Raw genomic sequence first — 12,459 nt, forward strand, 5'->3', positions numbered from 1 at the left:
CCCCAAACCCTCTCCATAACCCGAAACGTTTTGATGAGACTTCCATCCCTTCTTCACCTAATAACAATCATGATGAAACCCATAATTCTCCTGTTTTTGTTTCTGTTTCTGCCTCACCTTATCTGTCATAAATTATTAATATATGTTAAATAAAGTTTAGTTTTTATATTGTGTTGTAAATAGTTTAGTTTTTTTTTTAAAAAAAACAATGTAGGTGTCCGCAGACATTGCAGGTGTTCTAAAATGTTCGTAAATAAATGAAAATGGAGGTGTCCTGAAGAACACTATACCTGTTCGTTCTGTTCGCTAGCAAGATGAAACTATTCTAAGAACACACGCGGTGTCCTGAAATGTTCATAAAAAAAAAAAAAAAATTAAAGTGTCCTAAAGAACACTATATCTGTCCGTAGTGTTCGCTAGGAAGTTCAAACTATTCTAAGAACACACGCGGTGTCCTGAATTGTTCGTAATTAAACGAAAATGGAGGTGTCTTAAAGAACACTATACCTGTACGTACTGTTCGCTAGCAACTTGAAAATGTTCTAAGAACACAATTGGTGTCCTGAAATGTTCGTACATAAACGAAATTGAACGTGTCCTGAAGAACAGTATATCTGTCCTTACTGTTCACTAGCAAATTTAAACTGTTCTAAGAACACACGCAGTGTCCTGAAATGTCCATTTCACGTGTGACGCAATTTTAATTAGTTCAGGACCCGAACAGTGTCCGTAGAACATCAATGCGCATGCGCTAGCCAATCTCCGTGCATTTGGTGTCCTGCGGACATGCGCTTCCTTTGCCGACTTGTTCGCGAACGGATCATATGACCACGTCCACGCTGATCGCGTGTTCTGAATGCGGACACTGTTCGGGTCCCCGAACAAATTAAAAGTACATTTTCAATTAATCCATAATATTTTTCAATAAAATCTCACCATGGCACAAGTCCCACATAGTAATCCTGAATTTCTACATACCTTTTGAAACTTTTCAAACTTTTTTTTGTGTTCGATCTGTCCGCGGACAGCGCGCATGTCCGCGGACCGCGCACAAGCACCCCTATAAAAGACCACGCCCTAGAGCTTATTCTCATTTTGTTTCTGGCTATTCTTCGAAACACAGCGATTTTTGCTGCCAACTGCAGATTTCCATCTCATCTTTGATGGCATCCCTGGCTGCTGAACTGCCACCTGGTGCTGCACCTGCTTCAGCACCACCCCCACCCCTCCACCACCACCACCTCCCCAAAAGCCTGAAGAGGGGAACAGGAGTGAGGATGCAGAGGAGGAAGAAGAGGATGATGAAAATGAGGTAGAGGAAAACCCTACTACCCGCACCAGGTGTGAGTCTTGGGTGTGGCGGTTATTTACCATTCATGGTAATGTTCCTAAGGCTCGTGCGAACTGTGTTACCTGCAATGAGTGCAAAATGATACTCAGTCGTGGGAAGCACGGTAAGTACAGCTTTGGGAGCACTACTATGAAGCGACACCTGAGGTCATTTCACTCTGGGGCTATTTGCAGGGTTGTACCTTGCGAAGAACGTTGATTTCCTCTACTTCATCCTCTGTTTCTGATCCTGTCACCACAAGGACCACCTCTGTGGGACAGCGTCTTCCTCAAGCTGCCTCACAGGCCATACAGAATGCTGATGACCCTTACCTTTCGAGGGTCACAGTTGTATGTATGTACTGTGACACAGTACTCTGCAGGGGGGAGGGACTTCGTAGTGCTTTTGAGACTATCGTCTCAGAGCACGAGAAGATCTGCTCACTACCCAAATAAAACCCACTCTACATCTTCCTCACTCAGCTCGCCCTTTCTTATCCCTGTGGTTGGTGTCCCCCCCTTTACATTCCTTTCCCCTCCTCTCCTAATGTGTCGTGTATAAAAAAACAAAAAAAATACAAAATATCAAAAATAAAAAAAAGGCCTTTCACAGTTAAAAATAGAAGTGAAAATAACTGAAGCAGGGCCTTTGTGTTTTTTAGAAGTCTGCGGACAGTTCGCGAACATTTAAAAAATTGGGTTGCTACCCCATCACAAACATTGCAATTTTCTCTGGGAAGATGTGGTTGCTCTGAAAAGAGCCTTTGGGTGGTGTAAGTCAAAAATTATAAATGCTTAACACCTACTTCAAAATGGTTGTTGTAATTCCAAAAAAGGTCACAATGCATTTTGTACATTTCTCAGAAAAATCTGATTGCCAGCATAAGTAAGATGGACTCCATCTCTGCGAAAAATGTATGTACCACGAAACATAATATTTTTATTGTGAAAAGAGGACATGCCAAAATCTCTTAGAAAGGCACAAACAGCCTTATTAACATTGCACCTTGCTTTTTCCATTTGGGGACCAAATGAAGAAGAATGAAGCCACATTTGTCTCTGCGCAATCCGTGAAAATATCACTTGAGAATTAGGAAACATGTCCATAACTTTCCCAAGTCCTTCTTTCATAGCAAATTGCAAAAAAATTCCAGTCACATGTCCTAAACTGTTCCCTCCACAATGAATTACAATTATGTCTGGATGTTGCTCTGTCTCCAAAGTAGCACAGAGAGGTAGCAAGTCCAACCACTTCATTCCACGTACTCCATGCCAGTGTACTTCCACATGTGGGAATCCAAGATCTACAGCTACTCCACAGCTTTCTGCATGCACCTTCAACCAATGTATCCACGAATCTCCCAAAATCCAAACAGTATGTTTTCTGAAACACACAGCCATAGCTATCTTTTGTTCTCTCAGCAAAAAGAGTATCTGAGAAACTCTCTCCTGGCACAACACACCCACTAAACTTTCCTGACCAATCCCTTTCAGTGCTTATTCTCATTTGCATGACTTCTGAACCCAAAAATCCCCAGATGTAACTCCCGATGTCCGCGAACTACCGCCATGTCCGCGGACATAACGTAACATGAACAGCCCTTCTACCATTTCCACTTCACTCTCTCTGCCATTCCCTCATTGGATGTAGCTAAAAAATCACATGACCATGCACCAATCACATTCAAGACCTCTAGATCTAACTGCATCATCATAGATCAGCACTGCGAATGTACTGTGAATCTCTCTGAGTACAAGTGTCATATCATTGGCAAGCACCATCTACCGGAAATACTGTACAAGTCTCCAAGATTTCTACTTGCAGCTCCATGCATATCCATATGCATGAACACAAACTTCAGGTATGCATATTTTCTGTACAGTAGATGAACACATTTTCAAACTGACTTTCAGCTTGTGTAATCTGTAAAATGAATTTACTGTATTTTTTTCATATCCTAAAATCAACTATCACTTATAAACCTTTATACTATTTACTTTCTTTATACACACACACTCAAATCATGTTAAACTAACATTTTTTAAATGAAATATATAGTCTACATATATTCAAACAAAATTGCATGCAAGCACAATTTATGTTTAAATCTTTAAAAAAATACTTATACAATTTCATTTTTTTTGTTTTTTATTTATTTATTTACTTAATTACTTTAGTTTAGACATGACATTGAGGCGCTATTACCTAGAACAGCTTACTTACAGAAATAGTAGTATTCACTGGTATATTATAAATTTCACAAGTCATAGTAAAGATATTTTTTTTTGCTACAGTTAGTTATTCAATACAATTTGTTCATTAAGAACATATTAGTTTAATGGTTTTAAAGAAGGCACTGAGGATTTCAATTAAAAAAATCAATATCTAAATTAAAAACAGCGCTATATACAAACAAAGTTACTAATTTGAAGCTTTTACAATTGCAGTGAAGACCAGTCTACTGAAAAGAAGCAGCCGAATTCAAAGAACAAGAAGAACTAAGAAGTTACCTGTTAATTTAAGAAAAAAGTAAGTAGAATATCACCATAATATTTGTATTATTAATCAAACATACTATAACATTAATACAAGCTATTTTGGTGCCTAAAAATAGAGATTGTGTACCATTTTGTCCAAAAATCTCCATGTCTTAAACAGCGATTTACAGCCAGAATGGCTCACAAATTCCTATTTTTGGACACACAAATTACCCAACTGAACCGCTACAATTTTCATATTATAGAACCCCAGTTTAGTAACACATAAATTCAAGAATACCTATCCCTACTAGTTGTAGTTCCCAATGCACAATCACACACCATTACATACATCTTTATCATCTTACTCAAACACTCATGCATACAGCACACATACATTCCAGAACACCCCAACCCATATCTTCTTTATTTTTTTCAACAGACCCTAAAGAATGCCTACCAAAAGTCAAGTCCGTAGAAAGCAACGCAAAAGTAGAGCAAATGAAAATAAGTGTCCAACATAAGCATCCATCTCTAGCAGAATTTGTAAAAAAAAGTTGAAACAAAAAAGCTAATACAGTCATTTAGTGAAACACAAGAAGTTTCAAGTACAAAAACTTTGCCTCCTCTATCAAAATGTAAAACAAACCAAAAAACAATTAACAGAAAATCAGATATCACTACAGATAAAACTACTTCTTCAAATTTTAATATAGTGCAAAGTAAGCATACCAAGAAAAGTATTTTAGCCAAAATGTACCGTCACAAAGTCCTTCAAAATCTTATAAAAACAGGAGAGAAATCAGGTTCAATGCTTAAAACCTATCGTAGGAAATTAATCTTAGAAGCGTTGATGGACAGTGCAATTCTTCTGAAAAGAAAGTTATTTATTTTACTGTTAAACAAAATGAAACCACTAACAAAACTAATAACTAAATTACAAAAAAAGACTTCTCAATAAGCGAAATGTCAACAGAAAGAACTTCTTAAGTATCTGCGGAGGTGAATGGAATCACACTACGAGCACAGAACCATATTTTAATGAAGAAGCGTACAAACAAAAGCAAACAAATACAATTGCCATACATAGCAGTGGTCGAGGTTATGAAAAAGTGAATAATACCATAATGGAACAAGAAGTACTCCTTACAAAAATATGCCCTGAAAACCTAGAGTTACCCCTCCATTCAACACTTGGTTCAAGCAGTAATGAACATCCTTCCAAATGCCAAAGTAATTTTTTCTGTATTAGTACCTAGGGCAATATGGGACAATAGTTCCTTTTTTTTTCCTCAGCAAAACAATGCTAGGTGTGTAATCAACCGAGGCATGTGTGCCTTCATGCTTAGAGCTGATGTGTTCTTCTGTAATAATGAGAATATTGATTCCACTTATGCTGTTTATTTTAAAGAAGATGGCATTTCTTTATCTTTTATGGGAAATGCCATTCTGTTTTGGAATGTAAGGGTTGCTTTGGAGAAGGTTATGTGAAGATTTTAGGAGTAAAGTAAGAAAAAGAAAAAAAAATACAAAATAACAGGTGTCTGTCAAGAATCTGCAAAAAAAACAAAAAAAATTGCTCTTTTCAGAGCCAACCTCAAAGGGGATATGGGGAACACCATTTAAATTTACATTCAACACGCTCAGATTTTCGATATGTCCGCGGACTTGGTGGTAGTCCGCGGACATCGAAATCACTTGCTAGGGGTTCAGTATGTTCTATGTTTCATGTATATAAAGTCAGGGATATTATGGTTAAGTTGTGCAACTAAAAACATATGAAATTCAGTAAAAAATCTTTGTTAAAGGGATGTTATGGTTAAGTTGTGCTACTAAAAACCTATGAAATTCAGTGAAAAAACGTTGTTTAAATGGACGTTATGGTTAAGTTGCGCTGCTAAAAACCTATCAAATTCAGTAAAAAAACTTTGTTAAGGGGACGTTATGGTTCAAAGTAAAACCGAAAAACCCCTGAAATTCGGCAGTTATGGTAAGATAAGCAACCATAACTCGTGCCACCGTGCACTGCTAACACTAATACCCAGGACATCCAAGATGACATCACAAATGTCATTGATGCCATCACTGATGACATCACATGGCTGGCTCTCCCTTTTTTTCCTTTACTGACATATCTAAGCCACATAGTTTTCTTCAGTAACAGTCAGGAAGTAAACATTGAAAAGGTACTATATTTGTAGACTTAGGGTCAAGTCATATAATATGAAACATATATATAGCAGAAGACACAAGCTTGAAAGAGATTAATCCTTTCTGTGCATGAAGATAATCATTAGAGTTATCAGCATTTTCTCATAGTTTTATTTTTATTACTATACCTTCCCTGTATATGCTCATATTTGTATACATTGTACTCACACTCCTTTCCTTAGGGTTCACTGACATCATTTCATACACATACATACAGTAAGTAGCAGCTTTGAAACAGAGCAATCTTTTCTCTGCATAAAGATAATCAGTTAGGTTATGAACTCTTTCTGCTACTACTTCTGCTTTTTTGCTTACTTCTCTGTCCCTGTATATACTCGTATTTGTATGTGTTGTTGTCTCTTTGTGTTTTGTCTGTATTAAGTGTAATTATGTATTAAGTGGGTTTTATTAGCTACTTATTACATGTTTCACAGTATGCAAAACTTTAATAAGAAAGCTGCACGGTGATTCCAGTTCAATGTTCCATGGGTTCCTTCTCTCTTGTCCTGCACACACTCCAAATTTGGAGGATTTAGTCCATCCTTGACACGCGTCTCCATTATTTCCCATGGAGATTGAGGTTTGATGACATCCTCCACCTTTTGACATTTCGGAGTGGTTGCAACAGAACCATCCGTCTCCTGAAGAAGGTCGCTTATATTTACCGGCTTAAATTAGGGGCCTATTATGACGACCGAAACATATGTTGAGTTACAGCAAATAAGCAGGATGCTATTTGTTTTTGTATTAACACTTACTGTAATCACCAAGAGGTGTTGAAATTTATGTTAATATATTGGTTCTAGGTGGTCTGAGTACCACAAGTATGGAATATTGACATGTTTAGTGAGAGAGTGAATGAATGATGGAATGAATGGTGGTGTTTAAATGGGGATGTTGAGAACAATAAATATTTGTGTAAATTGTTTATAAATAAATATATATATTTTTTGACAAGGCCTGGTATTGTTTAAATGTGTACAGATGTTCTGATCTCATTTCCACCTTCATCATGTATACTGCACACACTGCCTAAGTTTCTGCATGAGTTGCTTAGTATACTGGATAGAACTTCATAATAGAATGCTATTTATATCAATGCATTGCTTAATGCACTAATTAGCTCATGATATTTATTCAAATGATCCTTGACGCTTTTTGGTCAACATTATCAGAATCCCTCCTACAGAGTTTTCATGAAAAGTAAATGCACATGTGATGCCATCAGTGATGTCATCAATGACATTTGTGATGTCATCTTTGATGTCCTGGGTGTTAGTGTTAGCAGTGCACGGTGGCGCGAGTTATGGTTGCTTATCTTACCATAACTGCCAAATTTCAGGGGCTTTTCGGTTTTACTTTGAACCATAACATCCCTTTAACAACGTTTTTGTTACTGAATTTGATAGGTTTTTAGTAGCGCAACTTAACCATAACATCCCTTTTAACAAAGTTTTTTCACTGAATATATATGTATATATATAAAAAGTTGTGTTTTATTTGAATTTTAAATAAATAAATAAATATTTACTATTATTAACCAGCCTGATTCCTCGTCCACTGTGACCTGGGAGGTATTTTGAGACGGGTGTGATATGAGTTGTATATCACTCAGAATATTGAACCTATAGACATTATATTATTATTATTTCACATGTGCATTACATGCTAGATGAGACCTGGGTGTGTGCCTGATTGAAATCGTTAACAGATTTTGGGGGCTTGTGCCGTGATTTTGAGTTTGAGTTCCCACCCGTGACAGTCTAGCACAGCATACTAGCCTGCAGGGTACAGACACCTTGCTGGGTTGGTGTACTGTGCTACACTGTACAAGCACCTCTCAAAATAAATATTCCAAAATCAGGCCTGTTTGTAAAAGTAAAAGTAAATTAACCCTAAAATAAGTCACAAGGAAATTGATATTTCTAAAATGTCGACCCCAGTAGAAATTAATATCGCTAGGAAGCAACTCCTGCACAAACTGTTTGTTAGGGGTGAGTGGCCAGAACAGAATGTGCAGATCTGGCTGCAAGAAATAAAAGAACAGGTCACTGCCAAGGACCTAGACAGATGACAGGACAAGGGCTCATTATACCAAGCCCTTAGTGAACTGTACATGGCCCCAAAAGCTAAAGAGGAGCAGACAAAAATTGCCAGAATAGCGGCCTAACTATGCCTCCACATAGGAGTAACACAGGAAAAGCATGGAGAAAACATAGTTCTTGCAAAGAAGCAGGTAGAAACGCTAGAGAAAATCCAAACTGATCTGTACTCTGCAGAGCAAAGGCTACAGAAGAGCCAAGAATCAGAGACAGAAGCTAGGCAGAATCTGATAAATCTAAAGGAAGATTTGGCTCTCCTATAGCAGGAGAAGGCAGAGCAAGATACCCAATTACAGACACTGCAAGAGGAGTGTCAGGAAAGGGTGGACTCTCTGCAACAGAGTCAACAGAAACTGGAGCATCAATTAAATTATAATAGAGTCTGAACAGAAGAGATAGTCACCTTACAAAACCGCATAGAATCCTTACAAGAGGAAAATAATACATTAATTATCAAAGACATCCACTCTCAAGAGGAATGTGATGGGGAGTGCCAGAAGTTCAATGCATTTAAAAAACAAAGGGATGACCTGGTTGCACAGAGGGGCACTCTAAGTCAGAAGAGGGATGTCTTAGGCCAGGAAGTGAGCCGATTAAAAACCAAGTTAGAGGAAAGAAAAGCTGGCCCTCCAGGAGCTTAGTGAAGTTAAAAAAGAATATGAGAAGCTACCAGAGCACACCAGCAGGGTGGAGGATGCTCTGGAAAAATAACACCCAGACCAATAATGATAAAACTCAGGAGGTAAGTCTCCTGCAGCAGAAATTGGCCCAGTATTTCCAAACCACGCAAGAAGCACAGAGAGCCAATGAGGCTCTCAGTGAAAAGAATTATAGGCTCCACAAACAGACAGCCATGGAAGAGCAAATCATTGAGACCAGTAAGGCCTTAATAGAGGTGCAAAAGAGTCCGATTTTGGCATAACACCATGTAATAGGGGCTCAAAGAGAAGAGGTAGGGAGAGACAGAGAAACCTCTGAGCATAACATCAGGACCCCTGTATTCAGGGACTCTAACCCCCTCAGTACCATGGACTCTGCCACCTTCATGTCCACTGGCTCATATGAACCAAGGGCCATGGGGATGGTAGACTTCAGCAGAATTGGCAACATGGGACTGACAGATCAGCGCCTCCCAGAAATTGATGGATGGGCATCTCTGTACAGAGCCCCGCATGTTAGGGCTAGCCTCTCTGATCAGGAAAACTCCTGTGAGGGGAAAATCAGCGAATTGGATCCTCAAAAATACCGCCTACCAAAGGACCAGTTAGTAAAATTTGGTGGGAACTCCAGGAAAACAAGCCAAAAAAGAGTATCCTAAAGACCTCCTCCCAGCTAGGGCAGTGGGGGGGTACTCAGCCAATCCTGGGAGCTGGGGAGAGTTGGAAGACTCTTCTGAGTGCCACAGACATCAAGAAACTAGGCCCCCACATTCTGCAAGCCCTTCTCAAGCTCACAGAATCAGGGAGAGCCTAGCGGATCAAATAGCCACCTCCTGTAGTAGTACCTCTAAGTCAGAGGATGAGTGCACTCGGGTGATTAAGACCAAAAAGGCAAATAAAATTAAGAGGGCTCTACTAAAAGATCCCTTTAAGCAGATCAAGGCCATTAGGAGCGTGATAACTCCCTATCACAAAAATGCCAAGTATTCAGTCTGGGAACATCTGGAATTATACGAACAGATGATGGATACTTTTCATCTGAAGGATAGTCAGAGTTACATCCAAAATGTAAAATGGGCATTTTCCCCTGAGTACTCCACGGGCTGGAGGATCAGAACCACTCAAGATGGTCCACCTACAGGGCGGCCATCTTAAAAAAGATTCTGTCTATAGGAGCCCCTAAGAGGCCAACAAGGCGGCCTACAATCTACAGTGTGGGGAAGATCAGGCCCCACAAGAATTTGTGCAAGAGCTAATACTTGCCTTTGCGCAGACCACCAGGAGGGTGTGCACAGACAGTAGGGAGTTCATTAACACCTTCTTTCATGCACTACCTAAATACATCATGACCCAGCTGGTGAGGGACTTTCACGAGAAGAGATCACTGGACTGGGTCATTGAACAGGTGACACGTATTTATGAAGTGCAGAAACCCGTAGAGAACAAAAATACAAATAAAAACCCCAAGCCAGCCAACACCCCTGATGCTGATAAGGTGGCGGAGGTGAAGGTTGCTCCCATTTTAGATCTGGAGATGGAGGGGCTTAAAAATATTCCTGTACAGTATCTGTCTTCTAACCAAAGAATCAGAAGGCCCTCGGGCCCATCCCAAACAGGTAGTCAGGGTGGTAATCCCACAAATGGGACCCCTAACTCCCCTGATTATATCAGCCCCCGTTACAAGGGCAACTAACCCGTCCTGGGGTATGTGTGGACTCCCCCAGCCCAAGGGGGGTCCAATCAGGTAGGCACCACCCCGGAAAAACTTCCCTCCTGACTTTCCCCAGGAGAGCAGTAATCTCCCAAATGCCGGGTTGAGCTTCTTTCCCCGGTAGCTGCAAAACTGCAACCCGCAAAACAACCCTCCTTTCTTTCCCCACTTTCCTGAACCCAGACAGCCCAACCTGGGAGAGGGGAGGCCAAGGGTGGAGGGTTACCAGAACTATCCCAACCCAGGGTATTATGGGAGAAGGGACAGTTACCCTTCCCGTGACCCACCTAGGATGAAACAGAGACCCCCATACCAGCCAGAGCGGGTGTCCCAACTGGAGTGCCAGGTCCAGAACTTGTCCCAGGATTTGGGTCGCATGTTGAGGGCTCAGCAGAACCCTCAGATGAACATGGCGGCCCAGAACTCTACAAACCAAGGGTCTGGTACTCCAGAGCAATGACGGGGAGAGAACCCTGATAATTCATTGGGTCCAAATAGGAGGAGGCACGGGGGCAAGGAGGGTGTAAAGCTTTAGAGGAAGCTTCCTTCCCCACTTGTGAAAAGCCACTGGAAACCCAGGAACTGGAACCAAAATCTCCTGCCCCGAAAGTCTGCAACCCAAGGAACAGAGGGTGGGTAGGAGAAATAAAGGACCTAAAAAGACCCATTTTGTGGAGAAGGTTAGTGTCCTCCAATTCGAAGGAGCGGGGTCCTCAGAGGACTCTGGGAAAAGGATCTTCTCCTTCAGGGACGGGGGAACTCCTCCCAAAGAAAAATGGGTCCCGAGATATCCTAATCAATTCTGGGTAAATGTGGGGACTGTTTTAGAACTGCCCTTCATTGAACCCCTGAATGATAAGCTAGAAAACCACCTTGCCCAAAATTATTCTGGTGACTGCCACCAAAAAGGGGGAGACGGCCCAGAATCAGAACCAGTGGAGCCCAAAACTCCCCCAATATCCAACTGCCACATTTTTCTTACAGATCCCAAGCTCCCACACAGAATCCTGCCCAAACTACCCGTGTCGGAATCAAGAGTCAAGAAACTAACCCATCAACTGGCCCAAAATGTACATTATCTTTGCCCCCTTGAGGAGAAATAGGGAAGATTTTATGCCCCGGTTCAAGTACAAGGGCAATGTACATTTTTGGCACTGGTGGACACTGGATCCCAAGCCACCCTCCTGTCAAAGAGAGCCTTTGATCAACTGAATTCAGGAAGGGGGGAGAGACAGCAGATCCCTCTCACCCCTCTTCCTGGACAACTTCAGAACTTCGATGGGAATTAAATTCTATTCAAGAGGGGACTGTGGATTTTGAAATTAAAATTGGGTGAAACACCCGGTCATAGTTGTGACCCAAGAGGGCACACCATGTTTACTGGGGAATGACATCCTGCGTAGATTGTCTCCCCTAATAGACTGTGTACACAAAGTCCTCTGGACCCAGACTAACCAACCAATAAAATTAAAACGTAGTGTCAACCATGTTAGTTTAAATGGCACATGCCACATGGTTGAACAAAAACCTGACCAAATTAAGTTCTACTTTCAAAACAACCAAATCCCTGATGTGACAGTAATTGCAGTAGGACAACAAACTGGTGATGGGAAGTCCTCTCTATTTCTGAAAATCAACCTTGCCACCAGTCTCAAGAGGCATTCCACACTGGAAGGAAATACTCTGAAATTATATACCAATTCACAATCAGAAAATCCCATTTCCATAGTCAAAAATGATGAGAAACCAGTTCAAAGCTTATATGACATTCAGAAAATTAGAGAACAGTTGTTTATCCCTATTCAGTTAAATGAGGGGAAGGACTCTGTTCTCGCCTGAGTATGCGTGAACAACGGTAAGAGCTTCATCAGCGAAGCCATGTTCTGAAAACTCCCAAAAGATCTAGCCATTCCCACATTTAAATTGATAGACACATGGGAAATGGATCTGGAAACTCCCAATTCCAAAC

This window comes from Ambystoma mexicanum, chromosome 4p (genome assembly GCF_040938575.1).
Source record: "Ambystoma mexicanum isolate Mex_15411 chromosome 4p, UKY_AmexF1_1, whole genome shotgun sequence".
In the NCBI taxonomy this organism is placed as follows: Eukaryota; Metazoa; Chordata; class Amphibia; order Caudata; family Ambystomatidae; genus Ambystoma; species Ambystoma mexicanum.